Here is a 12,229-nt window from a genome sequence, read left to right on the forward strand (position 1 = left end):
GGATCTTTTCACAAGCAATATGGCCTTATATTCTTATGTTAGAAAACAAAAAAATTTAATGAAACAACCAAAGTTTATAATGAGCAAAAGAAAAGTCTTTTGTTTCTCCTTCATCACATTGTCAGGCAAATTCTTGTGCCACATTTTCTGCCTGACTCAGATACCTCATCTAAAGACAAATTAAATAATGTATGAAAAGTGTGGTTCTAAACTTGGGCTACAAATTAGAATCACCTGGATAATGTTTAAATATGCAAACCTCCGGCCACAGCGCAGACCTAGCATGACTCAGGCATTATTTTATTTTATATTTTTTCATTCTCACCTGAGGATATTTTTTTCATTTATCTTCAGATAGAGTGGGAGGAGGAAGAGAGAGAGAGAAACATCGATGTGAGAGAGACACATCAATCGATTGCCTCCTGCACGACCTAACCATGGCCTGGGATGAACCGCAACCGAAGTACATGCCCTTGGCCAGAATCAAACCTACTACTCCTTGGTCCATGGGCCGACACTCTAACTGCTAAGTCAAACCGGCCAGGGTGGCATTACTATTTTTAAAAGTTTCCCCAAATAATTATAATGTGTAACTAAGATAGAGAGGTACTGAAGTTATTTTAAAGCATATACTCATTTGATCTCAGGTATTCTGACTTCAGCCATTTTGGAGCAGTTAATGCAGTTCTAATTGGTGAGTATTGGCTTAAAATAGACTGGAATGCTTGGTTCTGATATGTCTGCTAATTATGCATATATGAATTGGGTAGAGTGACTGGTGAGAAAAAAGTTTGGTATAGGGTGGAAGAAGCACTGAACTTGAGGTTTAAAGACCAGGATCTAGCCCTAATGTTGCTATAATCTTACCTGTCTAGGTTTCTTTTTTCTTTCTTTCTTTTTTTTTTTTTTTGAGAGTCGGGGACTTAGACTAATTATTCTATGAATTTCTAACTCTTAAACTTCCAAGTGTGTGAGCCAGTTGGGGTGAGGGAGAGATAGCTGGTGGACTTTGTGTGCCTGAAAAATAGGTGAGCAAGGGAGGCCACGACACATAAGAGCATTGTTGAAGGAACCATCTGTGGGATGGGAGAGGAGTGAGTGGGAAGGAACAGTGTGTGTGAACAACAGAGTCAGGAGGTAAGGGTGGGGGTGGAGTGAAGTAGGGTTGGGGAACAAGTGTGGGTGACTGACCTATGGGAATATTGTTGGAGGTGATGGCAGTGGCTCAGGACCTAGTAATGATGTGGTCCAGACTTACAAGAGAAACTTGGTCAGAGGAGCTCCCCTCAAAACAAGGAGGTAGAAAGCAGAGGATGTTTTTGTTGTATGTCTGAAATGGGGTAAGAATAGAAATATTATAATTGCTGTTAAGGATTTAAGAGAGTGGTAGATAGCTGGGTTTTGTTTTCAATAGATAATTTATTCACATGGTTCAAAAATCAAAATATTGAAAAGATACACAGTGAAGTCTTGATCCCAACCTTAGCTTCCATAAGCCTTATTTACACCTCAACTTTTTTGAAAATTTCAAACATACTGTAATTCAGTGATGATATTTTGCTATATTCACATCATCTATCTGCCTGTCTACCTATCTTTGCTGAATACTTTGAAAATAAGTTGCAGGCATGATACTTTATCCCTAAATGCTTTGTCATGCATCTGCTAAGAGTAAGGGCATCCTCTGTATAACCACAAATAACACACATGCATGCGCGCACACTCACGCACATTTTTTAATGCCCTAATATCTCTGTTACTCATTTCACATTCAGTTTTTCCCCAAAGATCTAAAAATTATTTTATGACTGTTCTCTTCAAAGCAGGTCTAAGCAACGTTTATGTTTTGTTTTGTATTTTTAATCCTCATCTGAGAACATTTTTTGCATTTATCTTGAGGGAGAGAGGGAGGAAGAGAGAGAGAGAGAGAGAGAAACATCGAGGTATGAAAGACACACCGAGTGGTTGCCACCCACACAACCCCAACCAGGGCCGGAGACAAACTGCAACCAAGGTATGTGCCCTTAATGGGAACCAAACCTGGGCCTCTCTGGTCTTCGGGCCAGCGCTTTAACCACTGAGCCAAACTGGCTAGGGCGCAACGTTTGTGTACTGATTGTAGCGTCTCTTCAGCCTCCTTGAAACTAGAACTATATCCTGCCTTTATATTTTCCTGCCAAGATTTTGAGTTTTGAAGAGACCAGATCAGTTTTGTTGTAGCATTTCACATTCTAGGTCTGATTATGTTTTCACGTAATCAGTTACTTCTTCATGTAGTTTTTTTCTTATAAAAATTTGTATATGTAATTTTTGTTACTCTATCTCCTGCATTTTCCTATAAAGGAAAAATTGGGTTTCAAGACATATTTAGCCCTGGCTGATTTGGCTCAGCAGTTAGAGCATTGGCTCACAGACTAAAGAGTCTGAGGTTTGATTCCTGGTCAAGGGCACATACTTCAGTTGCAGGTTCGATCCCTGGCCCTGGTCAGGGTTGTGCGGAAGGCAACCAATCGATATGTCTCTTTCACATTGAAGTTTCTCTCTCTGTCTGTCTCTCTCTCTCTCTCTCTGTCTATCCTTTCCTCCCTCCCACTCTATCTAAAAATCAATGGAAAATATCTGGTGAGGATTAAAAAAAAAAAAAAAAGAGTTATTTAGACCTAGGTTAGGTATTTTTGGTGATAATACATTATAGATGATGCCTTATACTTCAGGCTACATCACATAAGGAGGCATAAATGAAAGGTCTCTCACTAATTGTTGCTGAGTTTGATCATTAGGTTAATCTGGTAACTGTCAGATAACTTCATTTTACCTTGTCAGGTAACTATCAAGGTACTCATTTTCCTTTTGCAATTAGGAAGTAATCTGTGAAATAATTCTTTGATACTGTGGGACTCTTCTGTTCCACAACTGTTTCACCAAATGGTTTTCTCTGTCTTTTGATCATCCTTGTCTGGGTCATTTATTTCACTGGAGGTTGCAGAATGGTGATTTTTAAAATGTTTTCTTTACTTATACATTTATTCATTGGCATTCTTCTGTAAAGGAGAGCTTTCACTCTCTACTGAGGATGAACCGTTCTAAAAAGACCAAGTTAGCCCTGGCCGGTTTGGCTCAGCGGTTAAAGCGTGGGCCTGCAGTCCTCAGAGACCCGGGTTCGGTTCCCGCTAAGGGCACATACCTCGGTTGCAGTTTGTCCCCGGCTCTGGTCAGTCGTGCGGGTGGCAGCCACTCGATGTGTCCCTTTCACATCGATGTTTCTCTCTCTCTCTCTCCCTCCCACTCTACCTGAACAAAAAAAATGGAAAAATGTCCTCGGGTGAGGATAAAAAATAATAATAATGAAAAAAATAATAATAAAAAGACCAAGTTAAATTGCTTAATTATTTATCTTTAATTTTCAATTTTCAGAGTAAGAAGTTGATGTAATAGGCACCCCCAATGGTGGCAGATGCAGATGATGGCTTCCCCCTCCCCATCTTTATTTGAGCTATTACTCTGAATTAATGACCTCTTGTTTATTCATATTATAAGAACTTTTAGTCATTATTATTGTTATTTTTTAACAATATATCCTCACCTGAGGATATATTTTCATTGCTTTTTAGAGAGTGGAAGGGAAGAAAAGGAGGGAGGGAGGAAGGGAGGGAGGGAGGGAGGGAGAGAGAGAGAGAGAGAGAGAGAAACATCGATGTGAGAGGGAGAGACATTGATTGGTTGTCTCACGAACTACCCCAACTGGAGCAGGGATTGAACCTGCAACCCTTGACCAAAATCGAACCTGAGACCCTTCGGTCTGAGGGCCAACACTCTAACTGCTGAGCCAAACCGGCCAGGGCCATTCTCTTTTGTTGTGGTTGTTTAAAAGTATTACGTATGTACTCCCTTTTTTTCCCTCGTTGACCCCCTCCTCTTGGTTTCCCCAAACTATTGTCTGTGTCTATTGGTTGTGCATATATACATATAAGTTCTTTGGTTTATCTTTTCCCAACCCCCACCTCCCTTCCCTCTGAGGTTTGTCAGTCTGTTCCCTACTTCCATGTCTCTGGATCTTTTTTGATCCACACCTTACTTTGTTGATGATATTCCATAAATAAGTGAGATCATATGGTACTTATCTTTCTCTAAATGTCTTATTTCACTGTGCATAATACTCTCCAGGTCCCTCCATGTTGTCTCAAAGGGTAAGAGATCCTTCTTTCTTACAGCTGCATAGTATTCCATTGTATAAATATACCACAGCTTTTCTACCCACTCATCTATTGATGGACACTTAAGGTTGTTTCCAGGTCTTAGCTATTGTAAATTAATGCTGCTATGAACATAGGGGTGCATATATTCTTTCTGATTGGTGTTTCAGGCTTCCTAGAAGTGGAATCACTGGGTCAAATGGAAGTTCCATTTTTAATTTTTTGAGGAAACACCATATTGTTTTCCATAGTGGCTGCACCAGTCTGCATTCCCACCAGCAGTGTACTCTAGAGTACCCTTTCATCACATCCTCACCAGCACCTGTTTGAAGATTTGTTGATGGCAGCCATTCTGGCAGGTGTGAGGTTATGATATCTCATAGTCATTTTAATTTGCATTTCTCTGATGAGTAGTGATGTTGACCATTTTTTCATATGTCTCTTGGCCATTTGTCCTGTTTTGAGAAGTGTCTGTTCAGGTCCTCTGACCATTTTTAATTGGATTGTCTTTCTTTTGTTAATTGTATGAGTACTCTATATATTTTGGATATTATCCAATGTATCATTGGCAAATATGTTCTCCCAGAGAGTGGATTCCCTTTTCATTTTGATGCTGGTTTCTTTTGCTGTGCAGAAGCTTTTTAGTTTCATGTAGTCCAATTTATTAATGTTTTCCCTTGTTTCTCCTGCCCTAGGCAATGTATCAGTGAAAATTCCACTACATGTGATGTCTGAGATTTTTCTGCCTACATTTTTTTGTAGGATTTTTATAGTTTTACGAGTTACATTTAAGTCTTTTATTCATTTTGAGTTTATTCTTGTGCATGGTGTAAGTTGGTGGTTTAGTTTCATATTTTTGAATGTACCTATCTAGTTTCCCAACACCATTTATTGAAAAGACTGTCTTTTCTCCATTATATGCTCTTGCCCTATTTGTCAAATATTAATTGCACATCATGTCTGTTTCTGGGTTTGATTTCTGGGTTCTCTGTTCTGTTCCACTGATCTATATGCCTGTTCTTGTGCCAGTACCAGGTTGTTTTGATTACAGTGGCTTTGTAGTATAATTTGATATCTGGTATTGTGATCCTTCCCACTTTGTTCTTGTTTTTCAAGATTGCTGTAGCTATTTGTGGTCTTTTTTGGTTCTATATAAACTTTGTGAATATTTGTTCTAGATCTGTGAAATATGCCATTGGTACTTTACTGGGGATTGCATTGAATCTGTAGATTGCTTTGGGTAGTATGGCATTTTAATGATGTTGATTCTTTCAATCATGAACATGGTATATGTTTCCACTTTTTTAATTTCTTCCTCTGTTTCTTTTTTCATTGTCCTGTAGTTTTCTGAGAACAGATCTTTTACCTCTTTGGTTAAGTTTATTCCTAGGTATCTTTTTTGTTGTTGTTGCGATGGTAAATGGGATTTTTTTTAGTTTCCCTTTCTGAGTGTTCTTTATTGGTGTATAAGAATGCCATTGGCCCTGGCTGATTTTGCTCAGTGGTTAGAGTGTCGGCCTGCGGTCCAGAGAGACCCGGGTTTGGTTCCCGCTAAGGGCATGTACCTTGGTTGCAATTTGTCCCCAGCCCTGGTTGGGTTGTGTGGGTGGCAACCACTCAATGTGTCCCTTTCACGTCGATGTTTCTCTCTCTCTCTCTCTGTCTCTTCCTCTCTTTCTCTGTCTCTTCCTCTCTCTCCCTCCCACTCTATCTGAAGGAAATATGAAAAAATGTCCTTGGGTGAGGGTAAAAAAAAAAAAGAATGCCATCAAACCCAGCCAGTGTGGCTCAGTGGTTGAGTGTCAACCCATGTATCAAGAGGTTGCCGGTTCGATTCCTGGTCAGGGCACATGTCCGGTGTGGGCCAAACCCCCAGATATGGGGTCCCACCAGTGGAACTATGGCCTCCCACAGCCAGTCTTTCCAGGAGAAAGCTGCCCCTTCAGCTCTCGCCCCAGTACCAAACATCTCAGTTCTTCCCTGTATGTCTCTAGTGCCTTTCAAACTTGCCTGCCCAATACTAGAGCCCAGAAGGAGCAAGTCCGAGTAAGTCCGTGTGTGGGCCCTTTAAGAGGAATTGCCTGGGACTCCAGAAGCCTCAGCCTCCCTCAGCCTCAGTTCCTGCTGGTTTTACAGCCAGAAGTTATGTGGACTTCTCTTCCAGGCACTGGAACCCTGAGCTGGGAGCCTGATGTGGGACAGGGACCCCTTCCTCCTCAGGGAGGACCTTCACAGCCCATGTGTTCCTCCTGATTGTTATCCGCCACATGTGGGTGTAGGACCAGCCTGTCCACGCCTGCGCCCCTCCTACCAGTCTCGATGTTGCTTCTTGAATTTCATAGTTGTAGGGCTTCCATTCAGCTTGATATCAGGTGGCTCTGAATGATGGTTGTTCTGTAGTTTAATTGTAATTTTGATGTGGTTATGGGAGGAGGCAAGTATCATGTTTACCTATGCCACCATATTGACTAGAAGTGATCTAGTTGATTTTTTATGGAGTCTAGGATTTTTACAGTATCACATCTGTGAATAATGATAGTTTCACTTCTTCTTTCCAATTTGGATGCCTTTTATTTTTTCTTCTTGTCTGATCTCTGCGGCTGACTTCCCAGTACTGTGTTGAATAAAAGTGGCAATAGTGGGCATCCCTTTCTTGTTCCTATTCTTTTTTTTTTTTTATCCTCACTCGAGGACACTTTTTTGTTTTTTGTTCAGATAGAGGGGGAGGGAGAGAGAGGGAGAGAGGGAGAGAAACATCGACATGAAAGGGACACATCGAGTGGTTGCCACCCGCACAACCCAACCAGGGCCGGGGACAAACCGCAACCGAGGTACATGCCCTTAGTGGGAACTAAACCCAGGTATCTTTGTACCACAGGCCAGTGCTCCAACAACTGAGCCAAACTGGCCAGGGCTCTTGTTCCTATTCTTTTTTTTTTTTAATTTTTTATTTATTTTTTTGTTACAGATGTTTCTCCTTTTTTACCCCATTGGCACCCCCCTCCCCACCCCACCCCTGCCCTGTCCCTGGCTTTGTTGTCCATGTCCATTGGTCATGCATACATGCATATAAGTTCGGTGGTTTAGCTCCTCCCACCCCCCCACCCCCTCTTCTGAGGGATGTCAGTCTGTGCCCTACTTCCATGTTTCTGGGTCTACCGTATTCCTCAGACCATTATGTTCATTATATTCCGTATATAAGTGAGATCATGTGGTATTTGTCTTTTTCTGCTTGGCTTATTTCACTTAGGATAATACTTTCCAGGTCCCTTCATGTCGTCTCAAAGGATAAGAGATCTTTCTTTCTTACAACTGCATAGTACTCCATTGTGTATATGTACCACTGCTTTTTTATCCATTCGTCTACTGATGGACACTTGGGCTGTTTCCAGATCTTAGCTATTGTAAATAGTGCTGCTATGAACATGGGGGTACATATATTCTTCCTGATTAGTGTTTCAGGCTTTTTAGGGTATATTCCTAGAAGCGGGATCACTGGGTCAAATGGAAGTTCCATTTTTTATTTTTTGAGGTAACACCATAGTGTTTTCCATAGTGGCTGCACCAGTCTGCATTCCCACCAGCAGTGTACTCTAGAGTCCCCTTTCACCACATCCTCACCAACACTTGTTTGATGATTTGTTGATGGCGGCCATTCTGACAGGTGTGAGGTGATACCTCATTGTTGTTTTAATTTGCATCTCTCTGATGATTAGTGATGTTGAGCATTTCTTCATATGTCTCTTGGCCATTTGTATGTCCTGTTTGGAGAGGTGTTTATTCAGCTCCTCTGCCCATTTTTTAATTGGGTTCTTTGTCTTCCTTTTGTTGAGTTGTATGAGCACTCTATATATATTGGAAATTAACCCCTCATCTGATATATCATTGGCAATGATGTTCTCCCATACAGTGGGTTGCCTTTCCATTTTGATGATTGTTTCTTTTGTTGTGCAGAAGCTTTTTATCTTGTTCCTATTCTTAAGGGAAATAAATACTTTTAGTTTTTGCCCATTGAGTATGCTGTTGGATGTATGTTGAGATATGATCTGTCTATTCCTACTTTGCTGAGAGTATTTTTATCAGAAATGGGTGCTGGATTTTTCAAATGTTTTTTCAGCATCTATTGATATGATCATATGATTTTTATCTTTTATTTTGTTTACATGGTATATCACATTTATTGATTTGGAAATATTGTACCAGCTTTGCATCCCTGGGGTAAATCCCACTTGGTCACGGTGAATAATTTTTTTAATATAGTGCTGGATCCGATTTGCTAATATGTTGTTGAGGATTTTGGCATCTATGTTCAGGGATATTGGCCTGTAGTTTTCTTTCTTTGTAGTGCCTTTATCTGGTTTTGAAATTAGGATTATGCTGACATCATTAAAAGAGCTTGGAAGTCTTTCTTCCTCATGAATGTTTTTGAAATAGTTTTGGGAGAACAGGTGTTAGTTCTTCTTTGAATGTTCAGTTAAACTCCCCTGTGAAGCTGTCTGGACCCAGGCTTTTGTTTGCTGGGAGTTTATTAATTACAGCTTCAGTTTTCTTAGTAGTTGTTATTGGTCTGTTCAAGTTTTCTGACTCTTCCCAGTTCAGTTTTGGGAGGCTGTGTGATTCAAGGAATTTGTCCATTTCGCCTACATTGTCCAATTTGTTGGTGTATAATTGTTCATAGTATTTTCTAACAATCCCTTGTATTTCTGTGGTGTCAGTTGTTACTTCTCCTCTTCTGTTTATGATTTTACATGATTTTTTTTTTTTTTTTTTATCCTCACCCGAGGACATTTTTCCATTTTTTGTTCAGATAGAGTGGGAGGGAGAGAGAGGAAGGGAGAGAGAGACAGAAACATCGATGTGAAGGGACACATCGAGTGGCTGCCACCCGCACGACCAACCAGGGCCGGGGACAAACTGCAACCGAGGTACATGCCCTTAGCGGAAACCGAACCCGGGTCTCTCTGTACCGCAGGCCCACGCTCTAACCGCTGAGCCAAACCGGCCAGGGCCATGATTTTTTATATTTACCTTGAAGAGAGCCATTTTTACTGATTTCTTATATTTTCTTGTAGAGTTTTTTGTTGTTGTTGTTGTTTTTATTGATTGGCCACCTCCTGCATGCCCCCCACTGGGGATTTGGCCCACAACCCTGGCATACACCCTGACCAGTAATCGAACCAGTGATCTCTTGGTGCATGGGTCAATGCTCAACCACTGAGCCACACTGGCCGGGCTCCTTCTAGAGTATTTTATTTGTATTGATTGATTGATTGATTGATTTTTATCCTCACCCGAGGACATTTTTCCATTTTTTGTTCAGATAGAGTGGGAGGGAGAGAGAGGAAGAGACAGAGAGAGAAACATCAACATGAAAGGGACACATCAAGTGGCTGCCACCTGCACGACCAACCAGGGCCGGGGACAAACTGCAACCGAGGTATATGCCCTTAGCGGGAACCGAACCCAGGTCTCTCTGGACCGCAGGCCGATGCTCTAACCACTGAGCCAAGCCCACCAGGGCCTTCTAGAGTATTTTAATACTAGCATATTGGATCAGCAGTAGAGCATCGGCCTGTGGACCAATGAGTTAGTTGCGGGTTTGATTCCAGCCAAGGGCATGTACTTTGGTTGTGGTTCATCCCCAGCCCTGGTTGGGATTGTTCAGGAGGCAGCCACTTGATATGTCTCTCTCACGTCAATGTTTCCCTCTTTCTCTCTCTCTCTCCCTCCCACTCTATCTGAAGATAAATAGAAAAATAGCCTCAGATGAGGATTAAAAATAATAATAAAACAAAATAAAATACTTTTTCTCTTTTCCCACAAAAAGAAGCATACTGTAGTCAGTGTTTTACTTTGTGTATTTTTTTCTCTGACTGATATATCTTGTAGATCTTTCCATATCAGTGCATAGAATGCATCCTCATTCTTGCTGCATTTCACTTTTATTGGATGTACTATAATCTCTGTTGATGGACACCTGGGTAATTTTCTATCTTGCTATTACAAACAGGGCTTTAGTAAATAACCTTGTATATATGTCATCTTGTATGGGGACTGGTGTGTCTGTAACGATCACTAAACAAAAGTGAGGTTGCTGTGTTAACGGTGTATATAATTATAATTTTGATAGATATTGCCTAATTGCTGATGTTACACCAATTTGCACTACTACTAGCAGTAGATGAGAGTGCCTGTTTCCTCATAACCTTGCCAAGACAATGCATTATCAAATTTTTGGATTTTTGCTTATCTGATGAGTGAAAAAAATGTATTTTTCTTCTTATGTATGAGGTTGGACATCTTTTCATATGTTTAAAAGACATTTGTATTTCTTTTTCTGTGAATTTTCTGATCATATCTTGTGTTCATTTTTGGACACAATAATTTGTCCAAATTGTTGTCCTTTTTATTTTATATATCTATATATGCACACATATTTATATCATACCTATAAATACAGTATGTTTTTTTCCATGTTTATATATGGGAAACTTGCTCTTTTATCAGTGATATGACTACAAATATTTTTTCTGTGCCTTGAAAAAAATCATATTTTCTCTTGCAGAATTCTTTTGATTTTTATGTATTTGGATTTATTAATATTCTTTTTATGGCTTTAGATTTTGAGTTGTAGTTAGACAATCCTTTCCCAGGTTATAAAAGTTTCTTCTGTACTTCTAATAATTTTAGGATTTCATTGGTTACACTGAAGTTTTGGATCTATTTGGAGTTATCTTAATGTGAAGTATAGCTCTAATTATTTCCTATGAGGCTGGCTACCTAGTCCCATTTAGTGAAAAATCTATTTTTCCCCTTTATGAGATATTAAAATTCCACATGCATTTTGATACATTTTTTTGAATTTCTAGTCTGTTCTATTATTCTCCTGTCTACTTAATATTCTAGTACCACACAGTTTTAATTATTAACACTTTATGTTTTAATATCTGATAGAAGTTGTCTCTTTTACTGCTGTGATTTTTGTCAGAGTTTGTGTGATTCTTGTTTCCGTATTAATGCTGGAGTCAGCTTGTTTATTTTTAAAAAGTTGGCATTTTTATTGGAATTGTTAAATTATAAATTAGGGAGAATTAATATTTATGAATATTTTTGCCCAAGAATTAGGTGTGTCATTCTGTTTGTTCAGGTCTTATTTGTATTTGGAACCTTCATGGGTGTTTTTATTTTATTTTTTGTTAGTCCTCAGCCAAGGATATTTTTTCATTGGTTTTTTAGGGAGAGTGAAAGAGAGGGGGAGAGGGAGGGAGGGAGGGAGAGAGAGAAAGAGAGAGACATGAATGTGAGAGAGACACATTGATTGGTTCCCTCCTGCATGAACGCAACCAGGGTTGGGATCGAACCTGCAATCCAGGTACGTGCCTTTGACCAGAAATCAAACCTGAGACCCTTCAGTTCACGGGCAATGCTATAACCGATAAGCCAGCTAGGGCCCTTAATTAGTTATTTTAAATTTTCTTCTCATAGCTTTACATTTTTTTTTAGTTCATTCCTAAATATTTCATCTTTTTTGTTGCCATTATAAATGAGATTTTTTTTCACCTAGTGGCATTCAATTGTATATGTAATAAAAAATCTGTTATTTTCTACATATTAACTTTATACCATGCTACTTTGGTGAGTTTTTCTTTGTTTTCTTGGTTGATTTTCTAAAATTTTTAAGAAGATAATCATATCATCTGCAAAGAGTGGTAGTTTTAGATCCTTCCTTCCAATTTTTCTACCTTTATTACTCTTATTTAATTTCACTGATTTGACACCTCTACTATAATGTTTAATAAAACATCATAGGTATCTATCTTGTTCTTAACTTTAGATGACAAATACCTCTAGTCTTTCTCCATTAACCAATCTGCAGACTTTGGATTGAAAAGATGTATTTTGTCATGTTAAGGAAGGGTTTGTATATTCCTATTTATTTGAGGGGTGTTTTTGTTGTTGTTAATCCTCACCAGAAGATATATTTCTATTGATTTTTAGATAGAATGGAAGGGAGGGGGAGAGAGAGACTTCAATGT

General features: G+C 39.4%; 1 protein-coding gene across 5 annotated transcripts in view; it reads left to right on the plus strand.

Annotated features, from left to right (window-relative positions):
• Positions 1-12,229, plus strand: part of NCOA6 (nuclear receptor coactivator 6) — a 113,002-nt gene that overhangs the window by 32,197 nt on the left and 68,576 nt on the right. For 3 of the 5 annotated variants that reach the window (XM_036245829.1, XM_036245824.1, XM_036245825.1), the window contains one exon: positions 648-694. The exons of the other annotated variants lie outside the window; for them this stretch is intronic. The gene's annotated coding sequence lies outside the window, so the exon portion shown is untranslated. The remainder of the gene's footprint in view (positions 1-647; positions 695-12,229) is intronic. 5 annotated transcript variants of the gene reach the window in all.

The sequence above is a fragment of the Molossus molossus genome, unplaced genomic scaffold (assembly GCF_014108415.1).
Source record: "Molossus molossus isolate mMolMol1 unplaced genomic scaffold, mMolMol1.p scaffold_m16_p_6, whole genome shotgun sequence".
Lineage (NCBI taxonomy): Eukaryota > Metazoa > Chordata > Mammalia > Chiroptera > Molossidae > Molossus > Molossus molossus.